This window comes from Epinephelus fuscoguttatus, linkage group LG1 (genome assembly GCF_011397635.1).
Source record: "Epinephelus fuscoguttatus linkage group LG1, E.fuscoguttatus.final_Chr_v1".
Lineage (NCBI taxonomy): Eukaryota > Metazoa > Chordata > Actinopteri > Perciformes > Serranidae > Epinephelus > Epinephelus fuscoguttatus.
Genome location: NC_064752.1, coordinates 26,961,298 through 26,975,329, shown reverse-complemented (window position 1 = coordinate 26,975,329; position 14,032 = coordinate 26,961,298).

Here is a 14,032-nt window from a genome sequence, read left to right as displayed (position 1 = left end):
ATTACCATTATATGGAAGATTTTTTTTTTTTTTTTTAACAATGTTTATTTAGTATCAACAGGACACACTGATCACACACAGTCATGGATGTTCCTTGAAATCAAAGCTCATTCAGCCTTTTTGAGTTCCAATCAGAGTTGGGAAAAAGCATTATTTCAAGAAAATAGTTAAAGCAAAAAATCTTTAAAATAAAAGAATAAAATAAAAGGCAGAGGTATTCAACCAGATCTCCATACAAAAATGCCATTTTTTTTGTCATGTCATCTGTTATGCAGGCCTACCTTTCTCAGTCTACTAGTACATGGTTCCACAGTGGGCAGTTGATTTTGCAATCTAGAAATACTTTTCATTTTTCTTGCAATTAACAACAATATTCTTAAGATTTACAAATTATCCCCAACATATAATACAGTGGGGTCAAACAGTAGGCTAAATTAACATCTCAAATAAATGTTACCTCACTTTTAATTCATTCATTTTCTGTAACCGCTTATCCGCTTATCCCGTTGGGGGTTGTGGGGTTGCTGGAGCCAATCCCAGCTGACATTGGGCGAGAGATGGGACACACTCTGGACAGACTGCCAGACTATCACAGGGCTGACACATAGAGACAGACAACCATTCACACTCACATTCACACCTATGGACAATTTAGAGTCACCAATTAACCTGCATGTCTTTGGACTGTGGGAGGACGCCGGAGTACCCGGAGAAAACCCTGACACCCTGACACTGCACCACGGGGTGCAGGTGGTTAGCATTGTCGCCTCACAACAAGGGAGCTACTGGTTCGAACATTCTCTCAAAATTTCTGCAGTTTTTGACAATCCCAAAAAAATATGTGTATGATCTCGAATCATTCCACAGCCCTCTAACAAACCCGGACACCACTTGAGGGGTCCTAAAATACCCAACTATCAATTCTAACTCCCTCTGCATTAAACTATTTGTGATTTCACAGCTTCTTATCCACAGAGCATTTTGAAGGGGACAATAATATGCAGGGCAAATATGATTTCTTTTACCCCCTTCTTTCAAGGATCCAAGAATAGTGATTATCTCTCAATTTTTTATCAGTTCAGCAAATGATTTTCAGGTGTTTAATGAGCATTACAGTTTAATAGGGCTGTTTTACACACAGCCTACTTAAGCCTGAATGCTCAAATGCTTAACAGATGACCTCCAGGTGACCTCTTTACTCATAAATAGGAATGTGCGCAGTATGTGGTACCTCATCCTTACATCTAATCCCTTATTTCTTCCTCCTCTACTGGTTTATTTATTTTTGTCGGTCGGTAATGATTCAGGTAGTAATTTCATGGATTTAAGTGCCCTCCAGTATAAGATTTACTGACACAGTGAGGCAGTGATTAGGTCAGGCCTCAGCCTCCATCGTCCCAGCTTCTCAAACTGGGGCTCCTTGTTGCCACGGTGATCCTTTTCATGTACAGTCCATCTCATTGGTCTGTCAGCGGAGGACAATGAAATCTGGGCTATTATGGGTAAGGCTACTTTTCTGAAGGAGCAAGCATGGAGCTGTAGGTGTTTTTCATTTGCATTTGTAAGGTTAATGATAATACACACAACATTTGCATTTCATGGAAATCACATCTTGCACCTCTTTCTCCATTAAAATGCACGCTTTAATTTGCAGCGCCTCTCATGAATCGATTGATTAATGTAGTTCACTAATAGCTTTATTATAATAATGCCACTGGTTAAGTCGCTGTCACAGTGACTTAACCAGTGGCATTATAATAATGCCACTGGTTAAGTCACTGTGACAGCTGAGGTCTTGTGGTTGAAATATTATACAGTTTGTTGCTTTCAGCCCACAAAGCAGTTACTGCATCAGGAGCAATACATGCAGTTACAGATTCACAGTAGTGGAAGGCACAAGTATATATTTCAGGTTAGACGCAGGGGACACGTCCCTCTAAAAATTTAGAACATGTGCATTTATCCCCTCTAATGAAAACATGAAAGTAGCACAGGACTTCTAAGGCATTTAAACCATACAGTGATGCAGAAATGCACAAATTAGTGCATAGAAATTGAGCAGAATCCAAGAAGATTAAGTGTTCAATGCTTAGAGTTTGCTCAAAAAGGCGCATGTCACTTTCACATTGCAAACTATTAAATAAAAGGTATTGAAGTCATATTTTATATATAATACCACCTTATGTATATCACTGCATGCTGGAGCTGCAATAATTAGTTGATTAGGCTACCAAAAATGCCCAAAACATTTATTTATTTTTTGGTCTTGTGCATGGGCAGATTATGAGACATATGAGACCTGGGCACAGATATATAAAAGGCTCCACCACCTCTCTTATAGGAGCATAGCACACAGACCTTATGCTGGCTTTCCCTCTTTTTCTTGTTTTTGTTCTGTGCCCCAGTGTTTTTTCTCTTTGTGGTAATTTTGTGTGTCCATGTGGTTTTGTGTTTGTTTGTAATTGTTTTGTGTTTTTGGGTGTCTTTGTAGTTCCTTTGCATGTCTGCTTGGTTATTTTGAGTCAACACATCCTCACTCCGACCTCGTCACATGTTGATGTGTGGTCATGGACTTTTCACACCCAGATACGGTGTGCAAGGTACCCTGGCTGCTCTGCTTGTTGACGTTCTGGGACGCCATGTCAAGTTCTGCCTGTTACATACATTGTGTTATTTCAAAATACGCTTCCGTTTTCACAGGAAATTGTACGTTGACATACAGTCTCTTTCAAAATATACACACTATGTCGGTCAAACAATGTGAATTGATGTTTTTTTCCTTCAACATATGCACATGGTTAGGTTTAGGAAAAAGAACAGGCTTTGGCTTTATAATCTTACAGGATGCAAACATTGCTCTCCAAAATGAAAGACCGCGCTTGTAGGACCCATGCACCAACCCTCTCACCTGCCCCACTGGGACTTTTGCCACCTTAACTTTCGTTCTCGTCCCACCATGTTTCCCCCTGGTGCTGCCGGGCTGCGTATCATGCCAATGTTAAAGGACAGCTTTTTTGTTGGTGTCTGACTCCGCCAGTAACTGCCCAATTCGACAACTTCAGAGTAAGACTGGGTTGTCTGAGTCTCTTCTTGGTTGCTACATGTTTATTTGAGCGACATTTTGCAGATGAGGGCCAGGGGGGCCCCTGACACTTTGGGCTCTTGGGCCTGTGTTCGATGGGCCTGTTCAGTTATCCATCCATGGCCTTGTAGTAAAGTGAATATCTTTGCATTTTGGATTATTAGTTTGGCCCAAAAAAGTCATTTTTAACCATTTTTTTACTGTTAATGACAAAACAATTAATCAAGAAAACAACTGACTAATTAATCAATAATGAAAATAGCATTATGATGTTAGTTGCAGCCCTAGTGTATATCACTGTGCCACTCATTACCACTGTAAACCATTATTTCAGACTGTGTTTAATGGCATTTTTGGTCACAGTCTCTCAATCCAAATACCTTTTACTCTTGAATATCATCACAGTAGTAGACTATTCGCACCTTTTAAATTCCCTGTAAGCCTATCTTAACCTACGATCTTTGACACCTGACTGATTACAAGCTAACATCGGCCGTCTCTTCCTGTCAATGCTTCCAACAAGAAACATGCCTGGACAGCAGAACATAAGAAAACACGATCCAGTAGTCGGGTGGAGAGATTTAATGGACAGCGATTACTACTGTTGTCATGGTGAAGATGTATCAAGATGTCTGGCAGCACTGAGGAGAGATGGGAAACATACACATGCTTGTGTAACACATGATGCCCCTCAAACAGTGTATATGACTCAAACAACAACACAAGTATGTGGGGAGGTTTTTGCGCATTGTGTGAGTGTACCTGTCTGTTTTCATCTGTATTCAGGCATGTACACCTGTATGTGTATGTGTGTGTGTGTGTGTGTGTGTGTGTGAGGTGTTGACTCATGACAAAAATAGCAGAGTCTTGCTCGGCCGGCAGCACCAATCGCTGCCACCACAAATACAATGGTTTCCATGGCAACCTTGAAAATAGACTCCACATTCGCACTCAGAAATAGCAAAGGACGCTGCACTAACCCCAGAGAGCCCCTACTGCCAATAATAACTACCCATAGATATAGACTCACAAATATCTGCCGCACTCAGAAATAAAAATCACCCCATTACATTTACCAAAACATAATTACCGCAACCTACACAAACAATCGACTCAAATTCAAACGCACATTTAGCACGGGTGTACAGAGGCATGGGAGAACATTAACCAGCTCTGTTTTTAATAACACCAAGGCAAAAGCACAAAGAGTTTGTTCAGTCGAGCTCTGCAACACCTGACAGGACTGAAGGACAGATTTGTACCTTACTGACAATTAAGCATCTCTCACGTCATACCTTCAGATATCTTGTTAACATGTTGGAGTGATGTTAGTGGAGATAAAGGGTAAAGTGGTGAATGGTGCCTTAGAGACAGTTGCAGAGGAAGGTTTATATCACAGCAGACAGTCAAACAGAGGATGGAGGAACAACTGAAACAAAGCAACTGTGTGAGGAGGAATATCTTGTTGGGTTATTTTTGTTATTATTCCGATGAACGTTAACCAGTCTGGTGATTTATCATCCCTGAGATTCATGTTTTGTTTGGCATCGGGAGTTTTACATTATGGTGGATCATATCAGACAATATGAGTCATTCATAACAGGAATGGTACAGCTTTTCTGAGTCACTGTGCCGCTGGCAGGGGCGCACCATCAGGAGAGGAAAACCAGGCAAATGTTTACGGCCCCCACAAAAGAAATTGGTAAAAGGGGCCCCTGATGGCCTCTCATTCTGACACATTTGCAAAGACAACTGTAAACCCCCCTTAAAGGAACAGAGGTAAAGGTTTAGGGGGATTTAGTGGCATCTAGTGGTGAGGACTGCACATTGCAACCAGCTGAAACTTCTTCCTGGAGCCGCATTATCGCAGAGGTCTCCTCCTCTCCAAAACAAACGCACCAGGGGATTTTAACCGGTAAAAACACTGAATTAAGTAGTGTTTTCCGATACTCTTGTTGCAGAGATGCTGCTCTCTATGGTGGCTGACACAAAAAAGGCGAAAAAACGTGAATGGCCCTACCTAGAGCCAGGGTTTGGTTTGTCCATTCTGGGCTACTGTAGAAACACAAGGACCAGCTTAAACATAGTAAATTGCTCTCATGAAGCTTTTATCATATCAACCCTCACGGATCCTGAGGTCCTCCGGCACCGGCCTTTTAACTGGTCCAAAAGTTAGAACAAAAACCCACGGGGAGGCTGCATTCAGCCATTATGGCCCTCACTTGTGGAATAGTCTGCCAGAAAGCATCAGGACTGCAGAGACTGTTGATGTTTTTAAAAGGAGGCTCAAGACTCACCTTTTTAGTTTGGCTTTTAACTGATTTCTTTTACTCTTTTAATTCTTGTATTATATTTTATTTTAATTTCTAATGCTTTTAAATGATTTATTTTTAAATCTTTATGCATTTTATTATTATTAAGTTTCTAATCTTCATTTATTTATTATTTTATCTGATACTTGTTTTATCTTATCATATTGCCTTTTAGTCTTTTAGTTTTTAGCTCCAGTGTTTCCTCATGGGGGCCTTCACACTGAGAGGTGTGCCCAGTCTGCCCGCGGGGACATCGTCTTAGAGATCCCTCAGGTCCGGAGGACTGGGGGGGGGTCTCTGTGGCGGCGCTCCCTATGGCTGTAGGCTGTGACACCTCTCAGTGTTGATGAGCTCCCCATAGGCGGTCCTTTCCTCACCTGGTTCCTCAGTGCCAAGCCATGTTATTGACTAGATTGACCGTGTGTGTGTGTGTGTGTGTGTGTGTGTGTGTGTGTGTGTGTGTGTGTGTGTGTGTGTTTATATGTGGAGGTGGGAGGGGCGGGTTTCAATATGTATGTAATATTTTTGTTGTATGTTTTTATTCTGTGAAGCACTTTGTGCTGCATTTTTAATGCATGGAAAGTGCTATACAAATAAAGTTTGATTTGATTTGATTTGACCAGCACTCTGTATAGGTCTAAATAGCTCATTCTAAGGTAACAAAAGCATGACAATTACTATTTTCAGGTGATTAAATACGGAAGAAAACAAAGTTGTACTATATATCATATTTCTGACGGTGAATCCCCCTAAATCCTATATAAAAGCCCAACACAGTGCACTGCCACTGCCCCAAAAAACACCTAAGTGGGGGACCTTCTAGCTACTGTATGACAGCTGGATACTGTTTGTTAGGACATTCAGCTAGTTACCTGTAACTATCATGATTACAATGTTACGTATAACCGTCAAGTGTAACAATTGGGGCCTAAGGCTTCTTTGCATGGGCCATGATACATCATAATAATTTCTAGGGGGCATCATAATAATAGCAATAATAACAATAAAGGCTCTCGCCCGATGTCAGCTGGGATAGGCTCCAGCCCCCCCGCAACCCTCAAGAGGATGAAGCGGTTAGAAGATGAATGAATGAATGAATAACAATAAAGGCAAATAAAAGGAAATACACACGTGTATGTACGAGAGCTGGACTTTCCAGATATTCCTGAATGATTGATTATATATTTTACAGACATCAAATTGTGATGTGACAGGCAGTTTTCCACCCAACAACCATTATATTATGTTTTAGTATTTAGTGTTATTTTTATCAGCATAAACACATTTCCCCATATTTTTCATTTTAATTATATTACTATGGTGTTTTGTTCTTTGTCTTGTTCTGGTTACTTATTTGCTTTGGAGTATTTGTCTTGTCTTAGTCCTGTCTTGGTTTTGTATTGTTCTTATTTTACTTACTACTTACTTTCTTGTGTCACTATTGGATTGACCAAATATTACTGTGTTTTCTATCTGCTTTATTTGGAAAATTTCAATAAACAGACTGTGGAAAAAAAGAAAGAAAAAAAGACACTGACTCAGACGGCCTTATTTACTCAGACAGGTCGTTCCAGAGCCTTGGCGTCCTGATTGCAAAAGCTCTGTCCCTTCAGTTTTCAGTCGGGCCTCTGGAACAGATGAAAGACTTCTGCCTGAGGATCTTAAAGTATGTAAAGGTTCATAAAGGATTAAAAGGTTTACCATATGATGTGGAGCCAAGTCATTACGGGCCTTCAAGTTAATCAATATGATGTTAAAATCAATCCTGAAACCAACAGAGAGCAAATGTAAAGAGGCTGAAACAGGTGTGATGTGAGCGTACCTCTTGGTTAAAGCCAGGCAGATGAGTTCTCTAAATTATGATATATAGGCTTTAGATATTTGCAGTAATTACTGTTAAACTCTTGATTTAAAGGCAGATGTCTCATGGTAACAGTTTCTCTCTGTTCTGTCTGCTTCATATGTTCCAACAGAATCCACAAGGGTGCCTTTTCTCATGATGAGACTGTCATCTTTAACAGATAAAATTAGTGTAGGGAGAAATAAAACCTGCCAAATATATATATACTCATGAGATATTCTTCTGTAAGTCTGTCCATCACTGCAGCCATGAGGCCTCTTTCAAGAAGCAGATTTACTGGATAACAGATATTTCACTTAAGTCCATGTCTCAGATTCAGTGGTGTTATTTTACTCAGCAAAGTTTTCCAGATATCTCAGCAGACCTGCCTCTTGAACGGGCTCTGAACATGTCAGCTGTGCCAGATGGTGGCAGTGTGTCCACTATATTGTGCATGAGGTACAGTAACTGCCTGCTTCACCCACTGAGGTTACAGTAATATATTTATAGCTGCACACACCAATACAAATGAAAAGGCTCAGCTTAACGTGCATGTGCCTAAACATAACTGTCGAGACAGACTCTCCGGCTCACACAGTCTTGTAAATAAACAGTCGGTACAGACACATGGGGACATCTCACAGGCACAGACAACTGCCAGGGAGTCACCTGACAAACAAAAACAGATCATAATAACTTTTTACAACAATAAAACTGTGGCTTTGAAAGAATTTCAGTGTGGGATACATCTGACACATTAATGGAATTACTATTGATCCCTCGGTGAGAGAAATGAGCCCGAATTTTTGTCATCATCACTGACTTTCAGGGAAAACATTATTAAGAAAGAGTCTGCTGGGGCGTCGGAGGCTTAGTGGTAGAGCAGGCGCCCCATGTACAAGGCTGTTGCCGCAGCAGCCCAGGTTCGACTCCAGCCTGTGGCCCTTTGCTGCATGTCACTCCCTCTCTCTTTCCCCCTTCACGTTTGTCTGTCCTGTCAAATAAAGGCCAAAAATACCCCAAAAATATCTTTAAAAAAAAAAAAAGAAAGAGTCTGGTGCTAAAACCCCATCACAAGCACAAAACATGCACACTATGCGAGCTCTAATAGCTTTTTATTTCAGCTCAGAGTTAGAGTCAAAATAAATCTACCAGTGTGCTCTAAATAAATGGTTTCCAACTGGTGGGTTGTGGTCCAAAAGTGGGTCATGGGTCCATTCTGAATGGATGGAAAGTGACTTGCAAATGTGTCAAGTTTGTAAAAAACACACTTTATTTTAAAATGCAGTGAATTTCTGACACAAAGCTTTTATTTTGAAGTGCCATTTCCTGCTGTAGAGTGAGGGATGAACAGACAGCTCCCTGCTAGAGACAGCAAACTAGCTGGATGACATGGCCAGATGCAAGTATGATGCTGAATGTATTAAAGTGTGGACCCTGAACTAATGACTAAGGAGAAATCAGGACCCCGTGGCTGCACCATTTGGGAACTACTGCTCTAAATAAAGTCCCAAAACAAGAAATAGTTTGCATGGGTTGTCTGAACTCATGGATGATATAGCTTTAATGTATTGCCATTTTATTCTGCAGTCACTGACAGAATTAGTCTGTTACATTAAAAAGAGAAATTACAAAGCGTGAGACTCATTTAATAACCAATTTCACTGTTGCACACATGCACTACACACTGGAGTCAACAAGAACCTATTGTGTTGATCCACAACCTTATTGATTACTACAGAATGATACAAAAACAATCTTTTTTTTTTTATTCTTTGATGTCAGTGTATATCCACACGTACAGTATGTGATGTAAGTCACTTATGACACATCAGCTCATATAATGACCAAAATATATCATTTCTGATCATCACAATGATCTATTAGTTACAGTAATATGTTCAGTATCAGTTCATACGAAATAGTGACATCCATTATTTTTCCAGTTGTGGGCAGCAAGCAGCTCTTCTTGAGAAAAGAGGCTGAGCTCATTTAGCTGATGGGCTGGGATAGATATTGCCATAACATGCTGCGTCTGCCCCAGAGCTGTGCCTCATTTATAATTCACAAGAGAACTGTAAATCTCCGGAGAGCAGAACGCCCATCCACCAGGCCGCTGCCGACATCAACCCTGCCATCTGATCCTTCCCAAGCGAACACACATCAGGTTGAATAAGCTTTGTGAACAGGCTGTTGTGACAGCGAGAGGTGAGTTTACATAACTCGCTCTGGGACAAATGAAAACACAACTGCCAGAAGACAACAGTGAAGATTGTGAATATGGAAACATGACATTCATCAGAGAGAGCCTGTAACTGTAGAATGAATCACTGTGGCTTTGTTAAAGGAAAGGCTGCAGCAGTTGTGTCCTTTGTGAAGACTGTCATTGTGAATTTAGATAAAGATACAGAACAAAGGTGGAGATGTGCTCTTTTTTTGTTAGTCACCAAACCTGTGAAACGACCTAAACTAACAGGCTGTCTGCGGCTCTCAGCCCACTGGCTCCAACTGAAGACATAAAGCTTTTAAAACAAGTCACAAATATCTAGTTTGGTTTTAAAAAAAAAAAAAAAGGCTCAGTTACATCCTTAAACAGCAGGGCGCTGACGTTTTTAGCAAACTGTATTCAAGATGGAGTAATTGGTTTATTTGCTGGGGACTATTTTTAGCCACGGATTAATACACACTTGGTGAGCTGGTGAGTATTTATAGCAGCAAGACGGTGTAAGTGAGATTGACTCAAAATAAACTACAGTGCCTTATGTTCATCATAATGAACGAACATGTGAGCCGGTGCAACAGCGTAGCTCACTGACACTGAATAGCTTTTGGAAAATAAAGGAGGTCTATGAGACAAACGAATTAAACATATCAGGCTTGGACGACACAGGCGACGTTTGAAGGATCAGTTTACTGTTGGCTTTGATCTTTTAATGAGGTTGGTTGACTATCTGTTGGGAGTAGAGCCTGCGTATAGCACACTTTGTCAACCCCAGATTTACTCTTGTTAGGTGTACAATCCCGCTATATTTTGATCATGAGAGACAGAAGAATGAAGTAAAGATAATATTTAATTCAGAATATGAGCATACAGATTAACAGATGAGTTGTGCTGATTAACAGCACAGAAGTCTTTGGTGCTTGAACACCAGAGGGAGATATTTTGTGATCGAAGGACATCTGAGTGGCAGCTGGATAAATCCCCCCATGGGGTCCAGACACTGGTGGTGGTGGTGGCTGATGACTCTGAGGCTGCTGACTGCTGAGGCAGATGAGGCAGATGAATCTGTCAAGCCAAGGTGGTGATGGGGAGGTGGAGGGAGTGCACGACTACAGCAGAGGAAGAACCATATTTAAAATGAGGAGCAGTAAGATGATAGGCTGACAGAGAAGGTGTGTCACTGTGCTGTTGGTTGATTGTGAATCAGATGAATAACAGTTGATGACTCCATTGACAGACCCACACAATGACACCTAGCGACAGTGAGTGAGCATGCCTACAAGGAGTAAAAGAAAACTTACAGCCTGAGCATGAGAAGTATTAACTTCCTGACTTTCACTAGATCTTCATTAGTGGTGTTTTTTGATACTGTGTCTCTGGATGCCTGCTGCTTACAGTCTGGCACCTTTTCGCTACCTTTTTATAAAGCCCCGACCTCACCTGAGCGCTGTGGAGGTACACGCCCATAAATATGCCGAACACAGAAATGAGAAGAAAATAAGAAAACTTTTGTATGAGTCTATACATTGTTTTTATTAGAAAATCCTGCACAACAAAGACCTGCATCATAGCAGCAATCCTGTACATGTACAGCAGAATAATGCCCTTGTTTTCATGTGTGTGTGTGTGTTACTTGAATGTGTGTCCTAACACTAAAATCACACTGGTAATGATGGGTAATTACTGCTACTGGGGTCTGTGTCACATTATTATACAGTGGAGGTTGCAGAAGCATCACGCCTGCACAGCTCAGCCCCAGCGACACAGCTCCGTATCTCAGTGGAAATAATCATGATATGTGTTTTTGTAGTCCAGTGAAAGCCATGTGTCTCCATATTTGGTGATGTTTAGGTTTTCAAATAAAGAAAGACTATAGAAAGACTAGAAATTCATTGAATCGCTTAAAAATAAGACTGTTTTTAGTTCATGAAACGTTTGGAGATACGTGCTTTTCATTGTAGAGTGCAGTGAGAGCTTTATGTTTCAGGTTAAAGAGTTGACTCGTAAATGAATCATCATTTTTCTGTTCAGTGTTCAACACAATACAGCGTGCTTCACACTTTCCCATAATGCTTAGCAGCTCCGGCATAAGAACAGTTTGATTCTGACCCTGAAAGTGGGGCAGCTTCTATGATGATGTATGCACTGAATTAATGGAAGCACACACTGCATCAGCTTTTAGGATAAAAAGCTCCGTATGAAAAGGTGTCCTCTGCACCTCTTTATAACTTCACTCATAAGTCCATAATGTAACACAAACCAGTTTGGGAGAGGATGCAAGCACACATCTGACAAAAAGATTAATGATGATAATAAAAGATAATAATCTTCACATTACAGCACTCTGGATGAGCTGATCCATATACAGCTTCCTCCACAGGGACATTAAAAGGGTTTTAGTCGATTTCTCATTTGCAAGAGTTTATTTGAGAAAACATTTGATTGAGCTTTTATCATTATCTAAGTTCTGACACATGCCTGAAAGCTTTGGTCATAAAAAGGCCGTGAGGGAAAGAGGAAGGAGAGGCTACATTTACTTAAGCATTTATCAGAGATGGAAAGACTACACATAGATGTTTCTTACATTTTTCAGTTGAGGGTAAATTTTTCATCTTCCATCTCAACTTGATCACACTTCAAATATAAACGCTTGGTCAGTGGCCCTCAGCATCAGACACCAGCGCACAGAGGCACCCTCAGGAGCAGTATGAGACACACTGGGTGGCAGCACTGTTTGACGGACCAGGTAACCACTGCTAACCATGTGTAACTAAAAGTCAGAGGAGTTATTCTGATAACAACGTAGTGTGCTTGTATGTGTCACATTCTACGCTAGTGACATATTTCACATGACTTTAAATTATATTTGTAACAACCATAGTTTATATAAGCCAAAACATTATAACCAAAAGACTGAGATCGCAGATACAACCGGCCAAAATGAGTTTCCTTCATGGGGTGAATGGGCTCAGCCTTAGAGATAGGGTAAGGAGCTCCAACATCCAGAGGGAGCTCGGAGTAGAGCCGCTGCTCCTTCACATCGAAAGGGGTCAGTTGAGGTGGTTCAAGCATCTGATTAGGATGCCTCCTGGGCGCCTCCTGCTGGAGGTGTTCTGGGCATGTCCCACTGGTAGGAGGCCCCAGGGCAGACCCAGAACATGCTGGAGGGATTACATATCTCATGGCCTGGGTAAACCTTTGGTTCCCCAGGAGGAGCTGGGAAACATTGCTGGGGAGAGACACGTCTGGGGGAGATTTGCTTGGCTGCTGCCCCGGCGACCCAGCCTCGGATAAGCGGATGAAAATGGATGGATGGAGTGTATTTTAAGAAGCGTAAATTGATAGGCAATCCCTGGGCATCCAAAACTGATGCAGGAGGGTACTCGGCACATTACATTTAGACGCGTGAGTCCACTGACCAAGTATTTGACATGTTGGGAATGAGAATGTGTTTTCCATCAGAAAGTGTTGATTTCTATAGTCTATAGTCGAGGCAGTTTTATTTATATAACCCAATATCACGAATCACAATTTACCTTGGGGGGCTTTACGTCCTGTACAGTGTACAACACCCTCTGTTCTTTAGACCAGTGGTTTCCAACTGGTCCAGCCACGGGGTCCAGATTAGTTTGAGGTCCATACAGTTTAATACAGTCAGCATCATACTTGTGTTTGGCCATGTTGTTGGGCTAGTTTTGTGTCTCTGTAAAGAAGCTGTTGGTTAGTCACTCACTCTACGATGGAAAACAACATTTCAGAATAAAAGCTTTGTGCTGGAAATTTACTCTACTTAAAAATAAAGTGTGTTTTTTTTTTTTTTTTTACAAAATTGACACATTTCCGAGTCATTTGTGGTCCATTCAGAATGGGCCTGTGACCCACTTTTGGACTGCAACCCACCAGTTGGGAAACACTGCTGTAGACCGTCATAGCAGGTAAAGAAAAACTCCCCCCAAAAAATTAACAGGGAAGAAATGGAGTAAACTTCAGGAAGAACAACTGAGAAGAAATCCCTGAACCGACAGACATGTAGTCGATGTCGTGTGAACAGAACAGACCAACATAATAAAATGACAATATAGACAATGTATGTAACAAACATAGAATGTTAACATATGAAACAGATGGATCCAGGAGGATGGACAGTGTGTTTGACTTCGAGTTATCTGGTTTATTTAACATGGCAGTCATTTTAGTTATCAGTACAAGGCCATGATAACAAAACTACTGCTAAATGTTAAAAAAAAAAACACCAAAAATGTACAAATTATATGATATAAACAGTTTTTGGTATAACTTTTTAGCCTGTTTTGTAGATCGTACATCACAAATGTTGGTTCAGTAATTATATAGCATGTAAATCTGTTGAGGATTTCTTTCACCTGGATGTGGATTTGGTTTTATTTAAAGACTGTGGGATGTAAACTATCTGGACAGGGTAACAATGTCCTGTAAGTGAGACCTCACAGCGTGACTCGATCCATTACTGAAATCGTGCCTGCATTCCTTTGTCGCAGTTTAAACCCTTTAATCAAAGACTAGCAAGTCAGTGTTGGTCAGTGTGCTGCACTTTGACC